A 12,091-nucleotide genomic window follows, 5' to 3' on the forward strand; every position below is an offset into this window, starting at 1 on the left:
AGGAAGTGGAGACCTTATGCCTAAAATAAAATCAACTAGGGATTGGAGACCCTATGTAGGAACGACGACTAGGGAGTGGAGACCCTACACCTAAAATAAAATCAACTGGGAGTGGAGACCTTATATTGGAAAGGCGACTAGAGAGTGGAGACCGTATGTCTAAAATAAAACCAACTAAGGAGTGGTCTATATCGGAAAGGCAAACTAGGGAGTGGAGACCCTATGCCTAAAATAAAATCAACTACGGAGAGAAGACCCTATGTTGGAAAGGCGACTAGGGAGTGGACACCCTATGTCTAAAATAAACTCAACTAGGGAGTGGAGACCCTATGTTGGAAAGGCGACTAGGGAGTGGAGACCCTATGTCTAAAATAAACTTAACTAGAGAGTAGAGACCCTATGTTGGAAAGGCGACTAGGGAGTGGAAACCATATGTTTAAAAATAAACTCAACTAGGGAGTGGAAACCCGATGTTGGAAAGGCGACTAGGGAGTGGAGACCCTATGTTGGAAAGGCGACTAGGGAATGGAGACCCTATGTCTAAAATAAACTCAACTAGGGAGTGGAGACCCTATGTTGGAAAAACAACTAGGAAGTGGAGACTCTATGTCTAAAATAACTTTAACTAGGAAGTGGAGACCCTATGTTGGAAATGCGACTTGGGAGTAGAGACCCTATGTCTAAAATAACGTCAATTAGGTAGTGGAGACCATATGTTGGAAAAAACGTAACTAGAGATTGGGGACCCTAGGCTACCATTTATTTATTTATTTTGAATTTTCTTCTTATCTCATTTTTTCATTTTGTTTCTTCATTTTTTTCCCTCTTTTTTCCTTTTTTTCATAGAATGAGTAAATGCGGGAAAGAATTTTGGAGGAGACTTCCCTTTATGGCTTGTTACTGCGAAGCTGCTTCTAGTCCTTGCGCAGTTTCTCTTTGGTTGCACCTGCTTCTTGAAAGGTTGCCTTGGCTTGCACCTGTTTCATGTTTTTATGCATAGAAACAATGGTTAGTTTGAAATGGTGGTTGGTTTTGTGGGCTTGATTGTTTTTATCTTGGCCCAACTCTTTCGACGAAAACCTCTACTGCTCGCTAGCTTTCTGGAAATCGATCTCTCTTCTAAAACCAGGGATCTTGACTTTCCAAAATGTCACATGATGGTTCACCCGTGTAGGGCTTTTGGCCTTTTCATCTTATCATGCCTTTATGGGCACTTGACTTTGGATTTCTTTCCTTTTGAATAAATTTGAAATTGAGGCATAAGCCATCATGGCCAGTCGAGATCGACTTGATGCACCTACTGAGGCAGGGTGCTTTTCCTTAGATTTGGCTTTTGTTAAGCAGAACCCTGTAAAACCAATCTTGCCATATTTTCTTTGTATTAGCTTCGAGGAGGACCAGACCGAAAGGGACTCAAAGAAGAGTAAACAAATGACAGGATAATGAATTTAAAAAGAAGTGTCCCTTTCGGGGGAAGAGAGAAGGACTTATCTGGAGTGCATGCAGACTTTAATAGACATGTATGTTTTTTGGACTGGATACCCAATCTGCGCAGCCATCCAATCTCGCAAAGACCCTTTATAATCCATATCTCAAAACCGAGAAACCTTGCCAGGACTCTTATCAATGTCGATGGTTTGAAGGAATTCCCTTTTTCGATCAATGGCGCCCTTTGCGGGTTTTCGCCAATGGACCTCTCTCATTTCTCTTCTTACTATCGCCATATAGTGCTTTTTGCGAGTTTTCACTAACAAGACTCTCTTATTTTTAGTTCTCTGCTCACTATCGCCTTATGGTTCCCGTGTGGGTTTTCACCAACAAGACTCTCTCATTTTATTTTTCTCATTTTGATTGCATCGAATCCAAATAGTTGCATTCTCCATTTCTTGAACATCTTTTACCAATTGATCGAAAGGACTTGAACAGGATTTGGTTAAAAAAAGAATTTGGATCGAATTACAATTTTGAAATCATTCAGGCGAGATCATCGTCGAACCATTACAACATCTGCCCCAGTTTCACTTTTGGGGGAATTTGGATTTTTTGTTTTGGTGTGACTGAACCCCAGAGAGAGGCTGCATGTGTATCCTTTCAGAATCAAGTCGAATGTAGTTTAGGGAATCTTTGTTTTTTTATTTTGATTTGATTTGTTTTTTTTACAATCGTTTTTGGGTTCCAGAGAGGGTAAGAAAAGTAACTGGCTCGAAGGGTTAGCAAAAAGGGTTGAAGTGTTTGGGTAGCAAAAATGAAAGCCTTCATCATCCCAATAGGACAATATTGGTATTGCAGAAGGATTAAACATAATATCTCTTAACCGCGTTTGCATTGATGGCTGTTTCAGGATCATTTCCTTCAATGTCTCCCAGGTACAATGCCCCTTTCGGCAACAATTTTCTTATAACGTATGGGCCCTTCCAGTTAGGAGCGAACTTTCCTTTTGCTTCCTTGTGATGAGGGAGAATACGTCTCAAATGACTTGGAAGTCTGCTTTGAAATGACTCATCTTGGCAACCCTTGGTACAACCTATTTCCTGCCTGCTTGCCTCATAACTCGGATAGGGACATAAGGGTATATCCCTCTCAAACCGATCAACACCAGGTGTGGGGCGTCCCTGGATCTGATGATGAATTCGTCTGTTGGGAACCATTCAACCATCCATTGCACTTGCTCCTCGGTTAGATTGTCGAAGAACTCCACCCACTCTTTGGCACTTTCTGGCTGAGCAAACCTGTCCAGAATGTAGGTCATCCGCTTGGGGTAATGGAAGGCTATATGGTCATTCCAAGCCCTTCGCAAAAATTTTTGGTGATACCGGCCTTTTTGAAGATGTTCTAATAACCACAACTGCAGCAACATGTTACAACCCTCGAAATGCTGGAACCCTCTTTGACAGTGTTCCAGTGCCCTGTAGATGTCGGCTATGATCATGGGGACTATGGTGTATGTTTGTCTATTGATCCCTTCCATCAGAGTCTTGGCGACCATGATCAACCTAGTGTGGATTCTTTCCTTTTGCATTGGGAACACTATCAAGCCCAAGAAGCGTACAATGAACACGAACACTCTGCGATGGATGTGGCCTAGAAAAGTGAGAGAGAGATCATCATGTTAGGTACGGTAGGACTTGCTATGGCCATACCTCTCATATAGATATTTGAAGGGTATGTAAGATTCTTTCAGGCATACCAAGTCAGCATTTTTCTTCAGCCCATCATCTTTAAAAACCCTTTACCAGTACGGTTCTCCTACACCAATAACCCGAGGCTATCCCAAGTCAATCCTGCAAGCCCTCCAATTTCTTCTAGAAGTGGTGTCATTTCTATGCCGCTGAAACAGAACACAACCCTTTCACTATCCCAGAATAATGTGGCAGCCTCGATCAACCTTTTGTTTGGCTCAATGTCTAGTAGAGAAGGCAAGTTACCCAGGTACTTTCTCACATGTTTCTTGTCACTTGAGGAAAGGTCCTCCCACCAATCTAGCAGCAATGGTGGAATGTTGCTAACCATACCGAATCTGGCGACCTCGTGCTTTATTTTCTACAAAACAAAAGGGTTAGGCCTTTCTTCCACCACTATACTCAACTATTTATACATTCATGATTATCATATTGGAATTTAGTTCTCCAAATTAATGCACAAAACGTGGTTGTGTCTGTTGGGATTATGGAAACCCCGATGGACTTTTGGATAAGGCTCATCTTAAAGGATCATTATATGGACAACATATTAATCTGACTAGGTTTGACCATGATGCATGCACAAATTCGATCAGAGTAAGGTTACTATGGGGGTTTAGACTGGTACCCTCAAGAAGGCAACTTGAGGGAGAAAGGCACGGAACCGTCAACTGCACCGCTGATCGACTAGTTTTACCGCAAATAAGCCTTTCCAAATTTAAGGGTAATAAATAGGAAGAGCACAACCACTCATCAAGCATTGTTATGGGATTTAATACGCACGAGTGGAATATCATGCAGAGCATGATTTATGCGTCACTAAATAGCATGTAGTTAAGTATTTGCACATAGAAAAAATAACCACAGTATTTAAATAATTGAAAGATAGTTAAAAAAAAGGAAACCAAGAGACAAGTCAATTTCAGAAATAAAAGAATCATAAATGCTTAAAATAGGCAGTTAAATTCAAATAAGGGGAAAGGGTACGAGATAAGGCATGCTTGGACTAATTCACAAAAGATAAGTTCGTTATGGTAAGAGCCTAAAATATCTCCACCAAAGTTGCCATGTTGTCGCACCCCATTTTTTCCCTCCGCAGAGAGAGAGAAGTCCGAGTTTCGACATTTATAGGGGGTAATAACTCATTTCCTTTTGGAAATTTGGGTTTTTGAAGAGTCGCCACCTAATGGATTATGGTGCGTTAGGGCACCTAGAGTGATTAACTCTTATACTAGTTTGCATTACCAGAGAATTTAGGATAAGGGCTCGAAATAACCTTGAGGGGAAGGTGTTAGGCACCCCTCGCTGTCCAAAACGGGGGGTCTCGGTCGAACTTATACTTATGAATTAGTCCTTTTAACAAATAAATAGTTTAAACACATATTTGAAAATAAAGGCATATTTTGGACATTGTATGACTCAAGTAATGAGATAAAAAAAGAAAAGATTTGAACAAGTTGCATACATATAGAAAAGTAATGTTTAAACATCGGGAATTGGGAAAGAGAGGTCCTAGGTTGGTTAGCCTACAGGATCACCCCACACAATTCCCGGTAAACACTCTTCAATTAGGGGCTACACATGACATTAGCGCGTAGTCATCATATCCGTACTACCCAATTCCCTCCCCTTGGTCATAGCCTAAAGCATTCTAGCAACCTTGAAAATGTCCTATACGTGCACTACCCGTCCCTTCCTTATGGCCCAGGAGGTATTTTAGGACCTCTACATTTGGATAGTTCTAGACCATCCTAAGGTTCTAAAGGATAAAAGTCTAGGCGTCAATCAAGAACAATTAGGACTGCATTTAAAGAGAACAAATTATAGGCTCACAGTCACCTCCACATATATAACAAATAAATGCACGTCTTCAAACAACAGTAAGATATTTAAGAGAAAATCCTAGAACATGATATCTAGGTGAGCAGGGATTATACATTATTGAATTAGGACAAAGTGTAAAAATCCTATTTAGCTTGCCTACTGATTTAGACCTGTTAAATCTGAACAGTTTAAATAACAAAGCACAGTTTCATAGTTGCAGAATTTAAATCGCCCAAGAGGCTTGCCTAAGCGCATAACAATGGTGTCCTAAAAGCATGATATCTACATTGATTAGGAATGCAGTAAAACAATAAATAGTTTTTAAACCGGACAACTTGAGATCCTATAGACATGTTTTCTAGCGGTATTAATTTAAGGTAGTGTTTGAAAACTCATTTAGAGAAGCGGACAGTTGATTCAACCAATTCAGAATGAACTAACATGAATCAAACTGATTTGTCTAACTAGACTGATTTATAACTTCTATCGACAGGATTTCTACTAGAACTGATTTTACTTTCTATAGGCATAGTATCTAATTGTTAAGAGCTGACTTTCGAACTTATAGGCATGATTTCTAATGAGACGAATGTAAATACATGCTGCAACAGAAACTGAACTCAATCACTTTACACTATATAGGCATGATATCTAATTATAAAGCTAATTTTAACTCTATAGGCATGATTTCTAATATTGTAGAAGTAAAACAAACATAGCAAATGCATTAACACAATCCTATAGGCATGACATCTACCCGATTTATCCAATAGATATGTAAATACCCACCCCTTGTCACTAATCACCCCAAATATTGTTTACAATAAATAATATAGGCCAACGAATTAAAAAACATAAATGAATAGAAGTTAATCTATATGGAGCCTGCAGTAGGCCCAAATGACTTCCAATCCTCCAATAGCCTCAAGTGTCGGAGTTCCATAGACAGTAACATGTCTAGGTGTGTCAGAGTTCTCTAAGGACCTCAAGGATCCCGGGCAGTGCTCACACCTAGACTTTTCTCAAACAATAACTGATTTAGGTGCAGTGTGGAAAAGCCAGCTCTGACATGCCAGATTTCAAAGAGATCTCAAGGGGTCTCAAGGCAATACACATATTAGAGGGAAAAAACCTAATATCTTAAAAGTAAAGTGAGAATGCTTGACATAGTTTTGTTTTGAAAATAGTGCAGAGATGACTTCAAAAGTAGAAAAGTTTTTTAGAAACAGAAAATAACTTAGTGGTAAAAGATAGTTTGAGAAGAGTACCAAGCAACAGACAATCAATTGGTCCTAAGAGACATCCAGATTCAGAAAAGAACACTTAACAAACAGATCTTCTCATGGGTATAAATGGATTGTGGCACATAAGAATCACATTATGGTACATGGATAGGGATAGGGGGAACATATAGTCACAAACTGCATGCAACACTTAGGATCAGTAAGTAGTTAGGACATAGATAATAGTTGGCATGTCTTTAACAGGTTTAAACATACAGTTTGGCCATGCTAGGTGAAAAAGTAAGCAGGAAAATGTGCAGAGTATAAAGCATGCATTGAACAGGCCAGAGCTTAGACATGCTGAGCAAAGAAATAAATATGAATACAAGTTGAATTTATAACTGATGTACTAGTGCAGGAATGAAACACATAGGGTTTGAATCTCAAAACTTAATTAGAGACATACCAGTTGAAGAAAAGGGTGCATAATATAAAGCAAATAAAGTTCCAATATGTAGACTTAGCTTTCAACCGGCTAGATAAGTGAGTATCACAAGTAGCAGTAGAGAAAGAGAACTTTAGAGTGTAAGGAGTAGTGATTTTTGAACTAATGTTCGTTGTCCAGAACTTAAAATAAGAGGGGGTTTATATAGTAATCAAAAGCTTGACAAATAAGATAAGATATCAATTAAGTAGTAAATCAGGGAAGTCATAAGGAGTTCAGAATATTCAAGGATTCAATCAAAAGAAAATCATGAAAGAGTCAGCATGTTTAGCATATAAAATAAGGTGAAACATGAATAGTCAGGAATCGACATATAACTTTAACAAGACAAAAAGTTAAACAACATTGATTCATTGAGAAAGATACAGGTCTTGATATGAATAGTCAAGACGAACACAAGCACATAGAATTAGTGAAAGTTCAAACTAAGAAATTCAGTAGAATCATATTAGGGCAAGAAAATCACGAGAAATCACAAGAACCCAAAGTAAGAACACAGTCAGATGTACTAATACTTAGAAACCAAATGAAGAACCCCAAAAATTAGGGCTTTGGTACAAGCGAGATAAGTTTGTGGCATACTCATAAAATCAGTCAAAATATATGAGAAGCAGAAGATTAAACACAAAAAATCATCAAACAATTTTTAAAAAGAAATTCCAAAAACCCTAGTTTTAGGAAAGATGAAAATCACTTGAAAATCATACGATTCTTGTAAAGAATCTTAAGGTTGTCATAAAACTCACATAAAATAAACCCAAATCACCTCAGATCTGTACAGATCTAAGAGGTTCAGAAAAATAAATTAGGGTTTCGAAGAGAGCAACATAGAGATGAAGAAACATACTATGAAACCCATAGATCGTAGTCAATATAGGACGATCTTACCCGGAATCACATTGGAATGACCTAAAACAGGCGAGGGAGGAGCCATAAATGCAAGTCACTAGCCGTAGTCCCTTGAAGGCCCTGGAGATGGCAAGAATAACGTGAGAGAGGCCATTGGAGGCCTAGGAGGTGGTGAGAAACCGCCGGAGAGAGCCATAGATGAAGGTTAGTGGGATTGGATTAGGGTTAGGTTGAGAGAGTTTGAGAGAAGAGAGGATTAGGTGACGGCGGGGGAAGGGTGGTAAAATGATTAGGGTTTTGGGGTATAGGTTAGTTTAATTATAGAAAGGGGGAACCTAGACCGTTAATCAAAATGATTAACGGCCAGGATTTGGCCGTGTATTGGGTTGGGCAGATGGGTATTTGGGCCTGGATAGGTTTAGGTTTAAAAGTTGGGCTGGGTATTGGGTTAGAATTAAGGCTGAAATTGAAATAAAAATAGGCTAGGTTTTAAATAGCCACTTTTAATCCTTTATAATTTATAAAATTAATAAATGATTTCTAAAAAAATATTTTCATATACTAAAATAATTTAAAATAATTGTTTAACATTTTAAAAATATAAGAGATCATTTTATGCATTAATAACGTAATTATGCATTAGTAGGGTCATTATTGCAAATATGTGCAATTTTGCCTAAAAATGTAAATACAATTATAAAAAAATGCATTAAGAATATTTAAATAATATTTTGGTATAAATAAAGAATTTAGATGAATAAATCACCACAAAAATAATTTGAAGGATAATTATTAGAAGTTTTATAAATAAAAAAGGGAAGAAATAAATCAATTTGGAGCTTTTAAAAATTATAAAAAAATTAAAAAATACTTATGCATGCTTATAACTGCATATATGCTATTTTGAAAGTATATATATGTATTAAAAATATATAAGGAAAAATTGGGTATCAACACGACCCATTGAGGATATTTTGATTCCCAGACCGAACCATTCAAGAGCAGCTTATTGACCTCTTCGCTAACGACTTCGTTGATAGCAGCGTTGAACTTCCTTCTCATTTGCTGCACCGGAGGGTAGAGGGGATCAACATTTAGCTTGTGGGTGGCAATATCTTTTGGGATGCTTGGCATATCTGCGTGGGAAAAGGCAAATAGATCGGCATGGTCAGTCAAGAACTTATGGAACTTACTTGGTTCCGAGAGGTTGTACCCGATATAAGCCTTTTTTGTGTTGTCGTTGCCATCCAACAGGACGGAATCAGGATTTTCTATCATTGATTCGGATGCTTCCACGATGTCGGGTTCCTTAATAGCGTCTGCCTGCATGTCAAGTCTGACCCCCAACATCGCTGATTGTTATGCTTCCGCACTCGCTCTTTTGAGTTGTTTAATGTGTGCGCAATATTGGGCGATATGATAACATTCTTGTGCGGTCCGCTGCTCCCCTCGAATGCTGAATATTCCCCATAGGGTTGGAAACTTGATCACTTGATATAGACTGGAAGGGATCGTATGCATGGTGTGTATCCATGGGCGTCCTATGATGGCGTTGTAAGTTTTTTCCTGGTTCATGACGTGAAATGTCATTTCTAGAGTGACTCCAGGACGGGTAGAACTATTTCTCCAGAAGTCCGTTCAAGTGCATTATTAAAACCTGTTAGCGTTATACAACACGATATTATTTTATCTTTGAGTCTGATCTGCATGAGGACTCGAGGATGGATAATACAAGCGCCGCTCCCATCATCTATCATTATTCTTTTTACATCAGTATCTGCGATACGTAAAGTGATAACAAGAGCATCATAGTCAGGGAAGGAGAAACCGTCGGCATCTGACTTATTGAAGATGATACTATCTTCGAGGTCATCATACCGTTTGTGGGTGATTGATCGTTTGAGTTTATGTGTGGTGGTGAATTTGACATGATTGATTGTTGCCCCATCGCCTCCTCTGATGATCATCTGTATAGTGTAAGCGGGATAAGGTAGGTTTTGGAGGTACCTGGGGTTATTCGCACCCGCGGGCGAAGTTAGATTGTCCTCGATCGCTTAGCAACTCTTTCAGGTGTCCCAGGCCTAGCATTCGCACTACCTTCTATTGCAGTCCTATGCAACCTTCGATTTTGTGACCCCTTTCTTGGTGGAATTCGCAGAAAGCGCTTGACTTCCGGGTGCTGGGGTCTGACATCATTTTTGCGGCCATTGCACCTTTGGACCGAGTTTCTCCAGTACGTACACTATTTCTAAAGGAGAAACACAAAAATTGTGAGGAGATAGGAGTGGAGGCATACCTTGCTCGTGTCGATATGGTGCTGTGTGTTGAGGGGGAGCATCTATGTGCCGTGGTGGAGGCGGAGCAGGCGTCTTGGTGTAAGGCTGATGCCTTTCTTGGCCGAGGCGGGGCCCCAACTGATCTCTTCGACTGTTGTTGCGACGATCTTTCCGTGGTTCAGTATGAACTGACGTCAACTGTTGGTTTGGACCATTGAGGTCATCCCCGTCGGCTCGTACCTCAGCACAACAAGCATTATGGATTTCTTCCTAAGTAGTTGGATGGTATTTCATGAGCTTGTTTAGCAATTTTCTAGTTGCTCTCCACCCGTTCCTGTTTAGCCCGTTCTGGAAGGCTGCTACTGCCATTCTTTCTGACACATTCAGCAGGCTCATTCTTACCCTATTGAACCGAGCTAAGAAGTCTCTGAGTCCCTCGCTGTGCATTTTCCTTACGGAAAATATATCATTTACCGTAGCTTCTGCCTTTTTGGCTCATGCATGGGCGGTAGAAAAATTATCTGCCATTTTCTCGACGTTGTTATCGAGCATGTCGGCAGTTGAGAGTACCATGTCAATGCTCCCCCTGTTAGGGTTTCACCAAACTTTTTCAATAGTACCGATGGTACTTGCTCTTTTGAAAGATCGTTACATTTCATGGCTGTAACGTAATGGATGATATGATCCTCTGGATCGGTAGTACCGTCATATATCTTTATGTAAGGTGGCATTTTAAAGGTCTTTGGGATGGCGTAGGTGGCCGCTTCTTCACTGTATGGTTGCTCGATGAATCGACCAATATCGCATTTTGGCAACAACTTTGGAGCGCCTGATATTTTTTCCATCCTCTCTTGGTGTTCCTTCATTTGGTCGCAGAGTGTTTTATTCTCATTTTCCATATCCTCCATTTTCTTTAAAATAGCTGCAAGCGTATCATTACCTACATCATTAGCGACATAAGTATTACCTGTATGGGGGGCATCCTGCTCATCAACGTTTATCGTGACATCTGCATGTGCAACATTCCTGTCATCCCTTTGGGCGGGTTTGTCAAGTATGGTATTCAGAGTACTCGTTAGCCATTCTTCCAGTAATCTTCCCACTACTGGTGGTGCCTCTCCGGTTGCAGATATGGAAGCTTCCTTCTCGCGTGAAGCAGTTACACTTTCGTGCGGGGGAGGTGAATCGTCTCCCCTGGGTGTGATGCCCGGCTTTTCATTTTCGTTATCTTCCCTGCTATCTTTATTGATGGTGTTCAGAAGATTGTTTGTGACGCCTGCTATCACTTTCAGTCTTGCATCTCATTTCCCTGCCATTGTTAGTTTATACAAAGCTAGGAAGAGGTGGTTATCCCTTTCAAGAATCTAGATGAGACTAAGATCTTAGCTAAAGAAATCCCCACAGACGGCGCCAATTTGTTTGACTAGAAGATATTGAAACCTTTTTGATTAAATCAATTAAGAAAGGTGATGCGGTAAATCTCAGCCAAGTATAATAAAATCTAGCTTGAAGAGTGCTAAAGATGAGCAAGATGAACAATATTTCTCTATATCTCAGAGAATAACAACCAATTATAAATACGATTGCTTTGAATGTAGAGAGACTTTGCAATAGATATTCAGCTTCAAGTAAAAGTCGTATATCGATCTTAGAATCGTCCCCCTTTACAAAATGTTCGATCACCTTTTATAGGGGACAATCTCCCTTCTTAATCTCATAAGAAAAAAGTACAACTTAAGAATATTCCAAAAGAATATTCCCGTTGTTTCCTATCATGCTAACACGACTACAAGCGTCGTGCGTTCGCTAGCCACTGTCGATCGTCGTTCATCACGACGATCCTTAAGACGCGACATCGCAGGGACCTCGCTCTCTGCTACACATGGTTTCGGTCGTGGTCGTCCAAATTTCGACCAACACAACTTGAGTTGCAAAGTTGCTTATTAGTGTTTTTTATATAAAATATTTTATTTATTTCTTTTTGTAATAACAAAACCATAAAAACTATCCTTTTCTTTTTATTATTTTAACGCTCTGGTTCCTATCCCCTTTTTGTTGGTCTCACTTGGGAAAAGTCTAAAGTATATCGTGTAAATGACGATTAATAATTTGTTCTATGCGACAGAAATGGAATCCATTTCCGATCTCAGCTCTCATGTTGATGTTGCGACTTCTTTTCGATAAATATATAACAAACAAGTATTAATAACTAGACCATTTCTACCTCAAAATCAA

Source organism: Nicotiana sylvestris, chromosome 10 (assembly GCF_000393655.2).
Source record: "Nicotiana sylvestris chromosome 10, ASM39365v2, whole genome shotgun sequence".
NCBI classification, from domain to species: Eukaryota; Viridiplantae; Streptophyta; class Magnoliopsida; order Solanales; family Solanaceae; genus Nicotiana; species Nicotiana sylvestris.